The 11,081-nt window shown below is 40.0% G+C and overlaps 1 long non-coding RNA gene across 1 annotated transcript; it reads left to right on the top strand.

Annotated features, from left to right (window-relative positions):
- Nucleotides 1-368: 368 nt before the first annotated feature.
- LOC116589254 lies at nucleotides 369-7,878 on the top strand. The gene is made up of 4 exons (XR_004285270.1): nucleotides 369-457; nucleotides 855-1,214; nucleotides 6,563-6,629; nucleotides 7,769-7,878. It is a non-coding gene; the product is annotated as an uncharacterized LOC116589254 (long non-coding RNA).
- The last annotated feature ends 3,203 nt before the right edge of the window (nucleotides 7,879-11,081 follow it).

Below are 11,081 nucleotides of genomic sequence, written 5' to 3'. Positions count from 1 at the left end.
CCTCTACCAGGGAGCTGTGAGGTGGTTTACTCCCCCCACAACACAGTTCAAAATAGGTATAAAGAGTCCGACTGGAAATCACAAGGAGGCTTCCTCTGGGGCCATGAACTAAGAAGGAACTTAAAGTCAAGGTGACAAGCAGGCCTTGAAACAAGGAGGGCTCCCAGGAGTCAGAACCAGGTTTAATTTTCCAAGACTGGAGATCGACCTGAATGTTCTCCACAGAGAAGGGTGTGCACGCGCTAAGCACAGAAGAGCGGGGTGGAGGTGGGGAGCTGGGAAGGAACCATCTACATAAAGCTGGCGATCTAAAGCGCTGCCTCATCTCCGAGATAAGGATGAGCAGAACTACAAACACACCTGGAGAGCAGTGAGGATGTTTTCAACCACATGGGGGGAGAGAGGAAAACAAGTCGAGCAAAAGAAATTGAAAGGGCTTGGCCTCCATGGTGCCCATGTGAGTGTTCCCAATCATGCTGTCTATTGTCCAAAGTGAGTTACAGAAAAGTCCGTAGTGCATGACAGCAGGGGTACAAATTTGGAAATAAAGAAAGCGTTATTTTATATAGTTTAGGAGTGCATCTATAGATAGTATTAAATCAAAGAATATGGAGCAACCTAATTTATGTGAAATGTTTTTGTTCTTGGGGTGTGTGTGTGTGTATGTGTGTATGCACACCAGAGGACCAGGGAAAGCAGGTACGAAATCCAAGTTTACATGTAATGTTATATCTCATAGATTTCCAAGAAAAAAATTAACAAAATTTCAAAGGGGAAAACAAAACACAAAGAAGAAGAAACATATTCAACTTTGACATTTAATTATAATTCTTTTGTTTCTTTTGCCTTTCCAGAACAGAACTGAAGTCATTAAAGATACCACAAAGCAAAGCGAAGGCCTCATGAGGATGTCTGAGCTAGAGGACACACCTCAGGTTTGGAGGAGACAGACTCAAGACGTTCACATCAGTAAGGAAGAAGGCAGAGCCGGGGAGGCTCTTAGATTCCAGGTTCTAAAAGCACACCTCTGAGGAAGAGGCTGCCAGACCAGAAGCACCGTTCCTTCAATTTCTAGTTTGACGAATCTCGTTAATGACTAGCAGTTCCAGCCCTGGGGGAGCGAAGAATCCTCCCCCGTCTGCCAGGAGGTGCAGAGCCAAAGCGTGAAGGAGGAGCAGGTTCTCAGTGGAAGTCCCCCCTCAGATGCTAAGTTGGTAAGTCACTTACCCTGGTGTTGATATGCAGACTCTCTACGGGTTCTTTCTGTGTAACAACTGACAGTTTTGATATCCCGCCCGAGTCCCAGGTTTTCTCATATTAATTTTTTGAAAGATGAGTGAAAATGTGAAAAACCCCTATTTTCCTAACCAGGCAGGGGGGAGAGAGGTATAAGCAGGGAGCTGAAGTTTTATGCCTGATCATCCATAAACATGTGGAAAATGTCTGTGCAAGACATTTCCAAGAAATAGACACTCTCGTGAGGTACTTAAAAGCTGAATTTAAGGGATTAAATTCGGGGGCTCATCAACAAATATCAGCTCTTTTATTTACCGACAGGCTGGCCTGGACAGAGAGGGTCAACATATCCATCTAGGGTTGATGGCTAGTAGTTAGGATACAGCAGCTAGCAGAGCTCCTTATACCAACAGCTGGCAGAACACAGAGGAAGAGTTGTAGGTTGGTTGCAAATAAAGATTTCAGATAAGAAAAAAATCCCTTAAGCCAAGATTCACTGCCGTCCATAAGTCTGTACTGGGCTTTTCTCCTGGACAGGCTCACTGCAGCAACAGGCAATTCCTGGGGGCCTGAAGGACTCCAGCCTTTTGCGATCAAGTTCACCCTCTTCATTTCCTTCCCACGTCAAGTAGGGTCCAGGACTTTGACACAGACTCTGGTCCAAGATGGCATCTAGAGGAACGCTGAGTCATGAAGCGAGGAGATAAGGGAGAGTTAAGCAAACCGAGACGGCAGGGATAGAAGGGAAATGTAGCGATGGGGCAGTGAGGGTCACTAGGGTCAGAAGATGGAGGGCAGGCTGACGGCAGTTGAGAGGAGTTAATCCAGGAGAGCCTGCAAGGCAGGAATGTGGGAGCTACAGGTTTGTGGTGGTACTTGTGACCTCACAGATGGTATAAATGAGATCTGTTAGCAGGACACCCACAGCATTTAACCCTAATGGTGGGCAGGAAGCTGACCTTCACTGGGATTCCCTGTGAACACTGTTTTGAAGCAGAAACATCTCAAGGTGCCATATATAGTCCCTGACCCAAGGAACCAGCAGTTTTCTGGGCAGTAGTGGAAAATCAAGGTTGCTATTGAAAAAAATTACATATGGGGACACCTGAATGGCTCAGTCAGTCAGGCATCTGCCTTTGGTTCAGGTCATGATCCTAGGGTCCTAGGATTGAGCCCCACATTGGGCTCCCTTCTCAGCAGAGTCCCCCCATGTGTATGAGTGTGTATGAGTCCTCTCTCTCTCTCTCTCAATAAATAAAATATTTAAAATGTTTTCATATATACATATATATGTATATATACATGTACATATATACACACAAAACATATATGCCCCACAAAACACATATATGACATATTGATATACAATATATGTGTGACAACATTAAATCGTTTCTTTTGCACAGCCCTAGGACTTGAAGGCTAGCCAGGGTGCAACTGTGTTACTGCTGCAACCCCACTGCTGGGGCATCCTGCCACAAGACATTTTTGAGGTCACCAAGCTTTACTGGAGTGATGCTTGCTTACATGCTTCCTTGGCAGTCAAATGCTCTCGGAACTTTCCCTTACATGGATTCCCATTCACTGCCCATGCCCAACCACCTGCTTAGCTGTGTGAGTAAACGCTGACAAAATATCCTGGGAGAATGACCATAGATATGGTCCCATCTGCTAGCATTGAGCATTCAGCTTTCCAGGACAAGGCACGTCCTAGTTTTCTAGTATAGAGACAGTAGAAGGCTACAAGTACTTCAGATTACTTTACCCAAGTTATTCTTTAAGTTTCTGCATTATGAAAGCTGATATTCTGAGCACACTATGGGTAAATACTGAGATTCTATTTCATGGGTATAAGTCTTGAAAGTAACTTGAAAATGGGACAAATGTCCTCCATGGACTAGAGAGGGTTCACTGGGGCTGCCATCTGGATGAACAGACTCAAAACTGGAGAGTTCAAGAACCCACTTCCACCATGATAGAAAGGTCCCAGAGGCATACCTCCAAGAACAGGCAAAGTTGTGGTAAACCAGGAATAGACATCCCATAATATTTTCATCCCATGGAATTTAGCATCAAACCCCAGGACAGAAAATCGCTCTCCATCTTAAGAGGTCAGCTGCTAGGTGGTCCAAGCATCAAAGCAGAGAATAAAGTAACCTCAATCTCTAGATCACACTGGAATTGCTCTGTGTTTTTGCTTGTTGATGAAATAATCATGTTCAAAGTTTGGCTGGGTAGAACATCACTGACACACTTCAGTTCATGAGACATAAGCACACAATTCTTACGGTGTCCCAGAAAACTGTGCTGAGTACAGTTGAAAGAAGCCACCTAAAGGAGATAGCAGGACATGGAAATCCAAGTAGTCTGAGAACCCTGTCCAGGCAGGCAATAACCTGATTGCTCACAAACCAAAAAGATGGACAGTATATTACACAGATCCGATCACAACAGCCCTGGAAATGCCAACGAGCTGCTGGTGCATGTAAGGGTCCTTGTTTCCTAGAACTGGTCCAGGAGCCATGGGTCAGTGGAATTGAGTAACACTTGGAATTTAAGTATGGTGCTTGTGTAGGATGGAATCCCTCCTTATACTTTTCAGTGAGAACCACCACCTCTGTGGAAAGTTGGAGGGCCTAATGAATGTCCCAATATACTCATTTTTGTAAATGAGTTTGGACCAAGTATCTTATGCTAGAAAAAAAAAAAAAAAAACAGGAATGAACATGGATCACAGGCACCAGATTTCATATCTATTCCTTCCATATGGAAATTGGCCCTTTGCTTCCTTCCGGGGGTCACTTCCCTATAAATTGCCTCTTTGGAATTCCTGAAATAGGAGTGTCAAGTGATAGAAAACCCTCTAGGAAAATGCCTAAATGCTGGTGGCCAAGTAAAAAAAGGTAGGTTCATCAATAAATGATTGCACCAAGTAGAGAGGCGCAAGGGGGAGATGTGTTTCCTTACCTTACCCTGGTGGTATGTTGATGAATATTTCACAACTGGCTTTCCACAGGAGGAAAAATGCATGCACAAACACAGATGGGTATATTATAAATCTTACTGATAGAATCTGGGGCACACAGTTTGTGAATAATAATAAAATATATAATACCGTTATTATAAGTTCTATATAGTTAATTGATTCTCTTAGAATACTGTGCTTTTTTCAGGTTTATTGAGGTATAATTAACAAACAGACATTTTATGTATTTAAGGTGTAAAACTTTCATGTGCTTTTGCTAAACACTGTACCTGTAGGCAACCTAAGGTTGAAACACAGACACAATCTGACAAATGAAATTGAATCTTAATCTGCCAATTCTTCTCAATATATTTGTTGTCAGTAAATATCATAGATGATCTACTGTTGAATGTTTTCTCTCTCATACAAATTATATTCATCAAACTGGAACCATCCTCAGCTTTAGCATTCTGAATTACAATAATCCAAATTTTTTAGTTGTTTTTTAGTTCTTTAATTTAAATTTGATTAGCCAACATATAGTACATGTAGTGTTGGTAATTCATCAGTTGCATATAATACCCACTGCTCATCACATCCCATGCCCTCCTTAATGTCCATCACCCAGTTACGCCATCCCCCCAACCCACCTCCCCTCCAACAACCCTCAGTTTGTTTCTTATAGTTAAAAGTCTCTCGTGGTTTTTCTCCCTCTCTGATGACCTTCCACTTCGTTTTCTCTTCCTTCCCCTATGATCTTCTGTGCTCTTTCTTATATTCCACATATGAGTGAAGCCATATGATAACTGTCTTTCTCTGATTGACTTATTTCACTCCGCGTAACACCCTCCGGTTCCATCTACGTCAATGTAAATGGTAAGATTTCCTCCTTTCTGATGGCTAATATTCCACTGTGTATATATATATATATATATACACATTTTCTTTACCCACTCAACTACTGAAGGTCATCTTAGCTCCCTCCATAGTTTGGCTGTTATGGACATTGCTGCTATAAACATTGGGGTATAGGTACCCTTTGGACCATTTCATTTGTATCTTTAGGGTAAATACCCAATAGTGCAACTGCTCGGTTGTAGGGTAGCTCTATTTTTAACGTCTTGCTGGACCTCCACACTGTTTTCCAGAGTGGCTGCCCCAGCTTGCATTCCCACCAACAGTGCAGGAGGGTTCCCCTTTCTCCACTGTTTAGCTTTTTTTGTGTTTGAAGGGATTGCTTTTACATTACTATCTGCAAAATGCATGAATTGCCCAATTTAAGTTCATGTTAATCAAAATCATAATACCACTCGAGGGTAACATAAAATTTGTTACTAATATCTTTATATCATTTTTAAAATAACAGGTTTTAAGTTAAAATACTTACCCTATTTTCCAGTTACATCTATAACTTCGGTGTAATTTTCTATTTCTTGCAGAATTCACTCTGAATTTTTACAATTCTTTCCCCAGCCATAGTGCCACAAAATCAGGCCACAAGTACATTTTTGATTAATAATTAGTTAAGCAAAAACATCACTCACGGGAAACCTCAGTGGCTCAGTCGGTTAGATACCTGCCTTCAGGTCATGATCCCAGGGTCCTAGGATTGAGTCTTGCATCAGGCTCCTTGCTCAGCGAGGAGTCTGCTTCTCCCTCTGCCTGCCACTCCTGCTGCTTGTGCGCTTTCTCTCTCTCTCTGACAAATAAATAAAATATTTTAAAAAATCACTCACTAGACTCATCAATAATGAGTCTAGCTCTAATATAATATTATTCAATAAATTTCTTAAGTACAGGAAATCAACAAATCAAGTCCAAATGTGTAGCATTTGTGGGGGTTTTTTTTTGGTGTGAAATCTCCAATTATGGCCAACTTTGACCTACTAACATGACATCACTGAATTCAGACTTAGGAAGAAATAGGCAGCAGCATAGCATGCCTTTATATAATTATCCTACCATATAGATGCAGGAAATATGAATGATCCCAAGAGTGTACCTGATAGTAAAATGCAGTGAAATATTTACAAAGTCATGAGCTATAAACATTTCTTCCCTTTTAAAAGTATAATTTATTTAATTCTGAATTTATATAATTTAATTGCCAGTAATGGCTGTTTTCAACAACCAGCTTACAAAATTCCTAAAAATGTAACTGTCTGCTTTTGCCAGCCTATGCGAGCTGAATCCAGTATCCCACTCCTTATGCTGTATCACCTCTTGGGTTCTCTTGGTTTCCTGTCTCAATTCAAGCTCTGCCATGCCTTTGTCTATTTATATAATTTTTCCCTATATAAATTAACATTTCTGAGGATGCCTGTTTGGTTGTCTCACTATTTTTTTTTTTTTTTTTTTTAGGACATCCACATCAGGTGCTTCTACAAAAAAGCTGACCACCCTCCATCCAGAAATTATTGAATTCTTGGTGAGACAACTGTGAGATGTCACACGGCCCTCATCAAAGAGTTTAAGGAAGGGAAAACTAAGAACATGATCCAACATTAAAAGCTTAGAGGACTCAGAGTCTTAAGCCTCCATTCATGGTGGCTACAATGGGGTATATTCAAACATGGTGGTATTTTTTATCTCAGACCCAACTGCTAAAGAATGGCATTTTCATCATCCAGTTTTATCTCCATTTTCCCCTGCTGGGTAGTATATATGGTTTCAGTTTTTCTTGCTATGGGCCAGTTAAAACCAACTTCATAATCCCAACTACTTGTTAATTAAATAAGAGGATATTTATAACCTTAAACCAAACAGATCCTGTTTACGACAGAACTTTGTTCATTTGAGGCAGTCATGGTCCAAATTGTAGGGACCCCAAACAATACTAGTGTCAAGATCTCCATGTTAGTTATTTCAGAACTTTGTAGACACTTCATCATCTGTGGCCAGAAATAATATGGGATTAAAATGATATTATCATATCATATCACACCATATTTATTGTCCCCAAGTATTGGCGACATACATACAGCAACAATCTCAGTGTGTCAACTGGAGAAGAAGTAGGGGAATCATCAGGGACACTAGAAGCCAGGTTCTAAGTGTGGTAGAGCATTCCAGAAAAGTACAGCTCTGAGATGACCCACATGTGTGGTGGTTCAACAACGATGACAATAAACCATGTGCCAACCACTTGCTGGGTGCCAGACATGAGCAGTCTACGGAACTCTTCTCATCCTTGATGCCAGTGCAGCAGTGGTTGTGGGGCTGGTTATTATTAATAATAATAGTCAAGAATCTCAATATATACAAATTTGCTCCTGGTGGCATTTGGCACATTGTGTAAATCATGAGCCTGGATTTGAACTTGGCAATGCCTAGCTCCAAAGCCAGCACTCTTAAACTGGCACCCAGCAAGCACTCTAGATCCCTGTAATGGACAGTTCCACACCTTAAGTGCAGTGCATCTGTTGTCCTGAGCCAAGAGGGAATAGTGACCCTCCCTATATCCGACCCTGATGGAATGGCCTAGCTTTGGTTTGCTTGTTGCCCACTGCTTAAATGTTTCAAAAGAGTCTCTTTCTCTTGGCTGACACCTGCATATTACCCTGACAGGTGAAAAACATCAAGGGGAAAGAACACAATGGCAGAGTGGAGTGCCACAGTGGGGAAGAGGAAGTGCTCCCAAGATAGGCAGGTGGATGAGAAGCCCATTCACAAGAAAGATAAATGCAGCTGTGACCGCTTGGTTTTAGCATTCTGTGGTGGGTTCTTTATGGGCAGTGTCATAATACAAATTATACCACCTTGTAAATCATTTAATTCTTGTTTAAAATCAGACAATATTAATGCATATTTTTCAAATATATGAAGGAAATAAATATCACTGTACTAAAAAAACAAGCCTTTTGGGCAACGCCCTCAGGTCCACTCCCTCCTCGGGAGCTTTGTACTATCACTTTGCTATTGCTCAATAAACCTTGCTTTTGTTGCCCACCAAAAATATAAAATAAATAAATAAATACAATAAAAAACAAGTCTTTTATTTTTGATAATTATCTTCTAATCTTGGTCCATATGCATTTACCTTTTTTTGACAATTGCTACCAAATTTGTATACACCTAGCATTATAGATTCTGCTTGCCATTGCATAATAATATTGTAAATATAATTGCATTGCTTAATTAGGTAAAGTCAGAACATTTTAGTTTGACCATACACACCTTTCCATATTGCTTTATAATACTCAATCATTCTTCTTAAAGGATGCATATTATTATTCTAATATATCCAATAGATAAAGCATTATTTACCTAAAAAATCTTGTGGTTGGATATTTAAGTTACAGAGTTTTGTTTTGCTACTTAGCTATTTTACATATATGTTTTATACATATATAAAATGTCTGTATTTTATATATATATATACATATATATATATGCATCCTTTAATATAACCCATGTCTACAGTTAGAATTATTATTTCCTCAGTGTTTATTCCTAAGAAATTTAAAATTTTGAGACAAAGGGCATAAATATTTCATTTCCATTGGCCACTACAGAGACCTTAGTTTTTCATCTGAATAAAAGTGAAGCCACATAGAAGATTTTGAGTGGAAGAGGGGGTGATCTAATTTATGGTATGACTAGAACACTCCAATTGCTGTATTGAAGATTAATTGGAGGCAGGAAATCAAGTTAAAGGCTATTGCAGAAATCTAAGCAAGAGATCTTGGTAGCTAGAACCCACTGGAAGCAGCTCCAAACCAAAAGATAACAATGGCCCTGGTGAGAAGGGGTTTGAGTCTATACACATTTTCAGTGTAAAGACAACAGTATGTTCCAGATAAATAGGATCTAACATGTGAAACAAAGAAATCAAGGATAATTGCAAAGTATCTGCAAGGTTGGGATTTCTGTCCACTGAGCTGAGAAACAGCCTGGGTGAAATGAGCTGGGGAGGGGAACTCAGACATTCAGTTTAGAATCTGTTACATTTGATTTTTTTGATTCGTTGATCAATTGATTTTTAGTGGAACAAAAGATGACACATCTCAAAATCAATGGCATCTCTAATTTGACAAAATGCACTGCGACTGTATTATATCTAGACTTTATTTTGATTTACAATATAAGATATTGTTCCAACTCCATTTCTCCATATAGTTCACCAGTTATCTCAGAATCACTTATTATATAAATTAGATCTCCTACATCAGTTGCCACAATGTCCTCACTGTATGATTTCTTTGCATGTTTTTCTATTGTTCCTTAGATTTTTCTGCTTATTTATGTCTGATTTTACTTCATGAAAATTTCATTGCAGCCTAATGCAAATGTCTTTCAATGCTTGCCATCCCATCTAAAAAAAAAAAAAGCCTCTTGTATAGTCTATTAATATATATAACTCACCTTTATTATTTTTTGCCTACTGTATTCATTTTCTATTCCTGTGTACATATTACCACAAACTTACTGGTCTAAAATGATGCACATTTATTATGTTATATAATCTGTGGGTCAGAGTTTAAGACATGCCGTGGTTTAGTTGGTTGTTCTCTGCATCTCACAAGGCTGCAATCAAGGAGTTGGCCAGGGTGCCTTCTCAACTGGAGGCTAGACTGGGGAAGGTCCCACTTCCAAGCTCATTCAGGTTGTTAGGAGAATTCATCTCCTTACAGCTATACAGCTAAAGGGCCTGGTTTGGGCCAGGTTTTGGCTAGAGGTTGCTCTCTTGTCCTAGGGAAAGTCCATAGTTCCTTACCATATGGGCTTCACCAACTTTCTGTTTACTTTATCAAGCCCATGAGGAAAGGATCTAGCTTCAGTTTGCTAAGATGGAGTCTTATATAATGTAATCACGAGAGGGCATCCCCTCACTTACGCTGGCTGGAAGCAACTCATAGGTCTTGCCGCCGTTCAGGTGGAGGGGATTACACAAATCCATGAACACCAGGAGGTGAGCAATACTGGAGTCACCTTAGGATCTGTCTGTCACATTAAGTTAAAAAACAAGTCTTCTCAACTGTGATTATAGTACTGAATTCTTTGACATAAGATTCCAATTTCAAAAGTCCATGACTTCCAGTGGTTAAGTACCATAACTCCAAGATATGTATTAATTTGCACACACTTTCTCTCTCACACACAGACACACAAACTCATACATTCTCAGGTAATCCTTAAAAGGGCAATCCTTAAAAATATTTCACAGTCAGCATGACACTGGCACCAACCTATTAGGTGGACATGGCCAGAACTATTCATTCAGAATGGACACAGGACAGAAACCATCCTTAAGGACACATATAATAGCAAGGAATACTTACTACTCAGCAAGCATCTATTTAGTCTTTCAGTAATCTAATACGGCAGATGTTTAATGCCCTCATTCATGAGCCATTAGCCTCTTGGTTCACTGGTACTACTTTTCAGTAGTCTTTGTCTTTAGGACTCCTGGGCAACTTGGAGAAATCAGAGACCCCAAGAACTCATGAATTAGTAGTTGATTTGATTGACATAGAGGTCACTACTTGGCCCTGAATCAGGAAGGAAAACCCTTATAAAAGTATTATATTTGAGCTTCTCACTTATCAAAATTCTGCCCCCACCTTCACTACAAAGGCTTCTGCTACATTTAAAGAGAAAACAGCATGGCTTTTTGAGGAAGGCTCTTTTGTTATCTCAAGGTGACTCCTTCCTTGAAGTTATGAGGACTTTTTGAAGACACAGGGTGTCGACCTTCTATTCTACACCATATAGCCATATGATGCACCCACAGATGGGTGCACTTGGTTTATAGCAAATGTATTCTCATGGTGTCATCTAGGACAAAAGAAAAGCCATCATATACTTGTGGTACAATGTTTAAGAGCATAGACACCTGACCTACACCATTAGCTGGTCTCTCTATACCTATGGGAAGCAT

The sequence above is a fragment of the Mustela erminea genome, chromosome 4, assembly GCF_009829155.1.
Source record: "Mustela erminea isolate mMusErm1 chromosome 4, mMusErm1.Pri, whole genome shotgun sequence".
NCBI classification, from domain to species: Eukaryota; Metazoa; Chordata; class Mammalia; order Carnivora; family Mustelidae; genus Mustela; species Mustela erminea.
The sequence above is the reverse complement of the archived record's forward strand: the minus strand, read 5'-3'. Positions and strand labels throughout refer to the sequence as shown.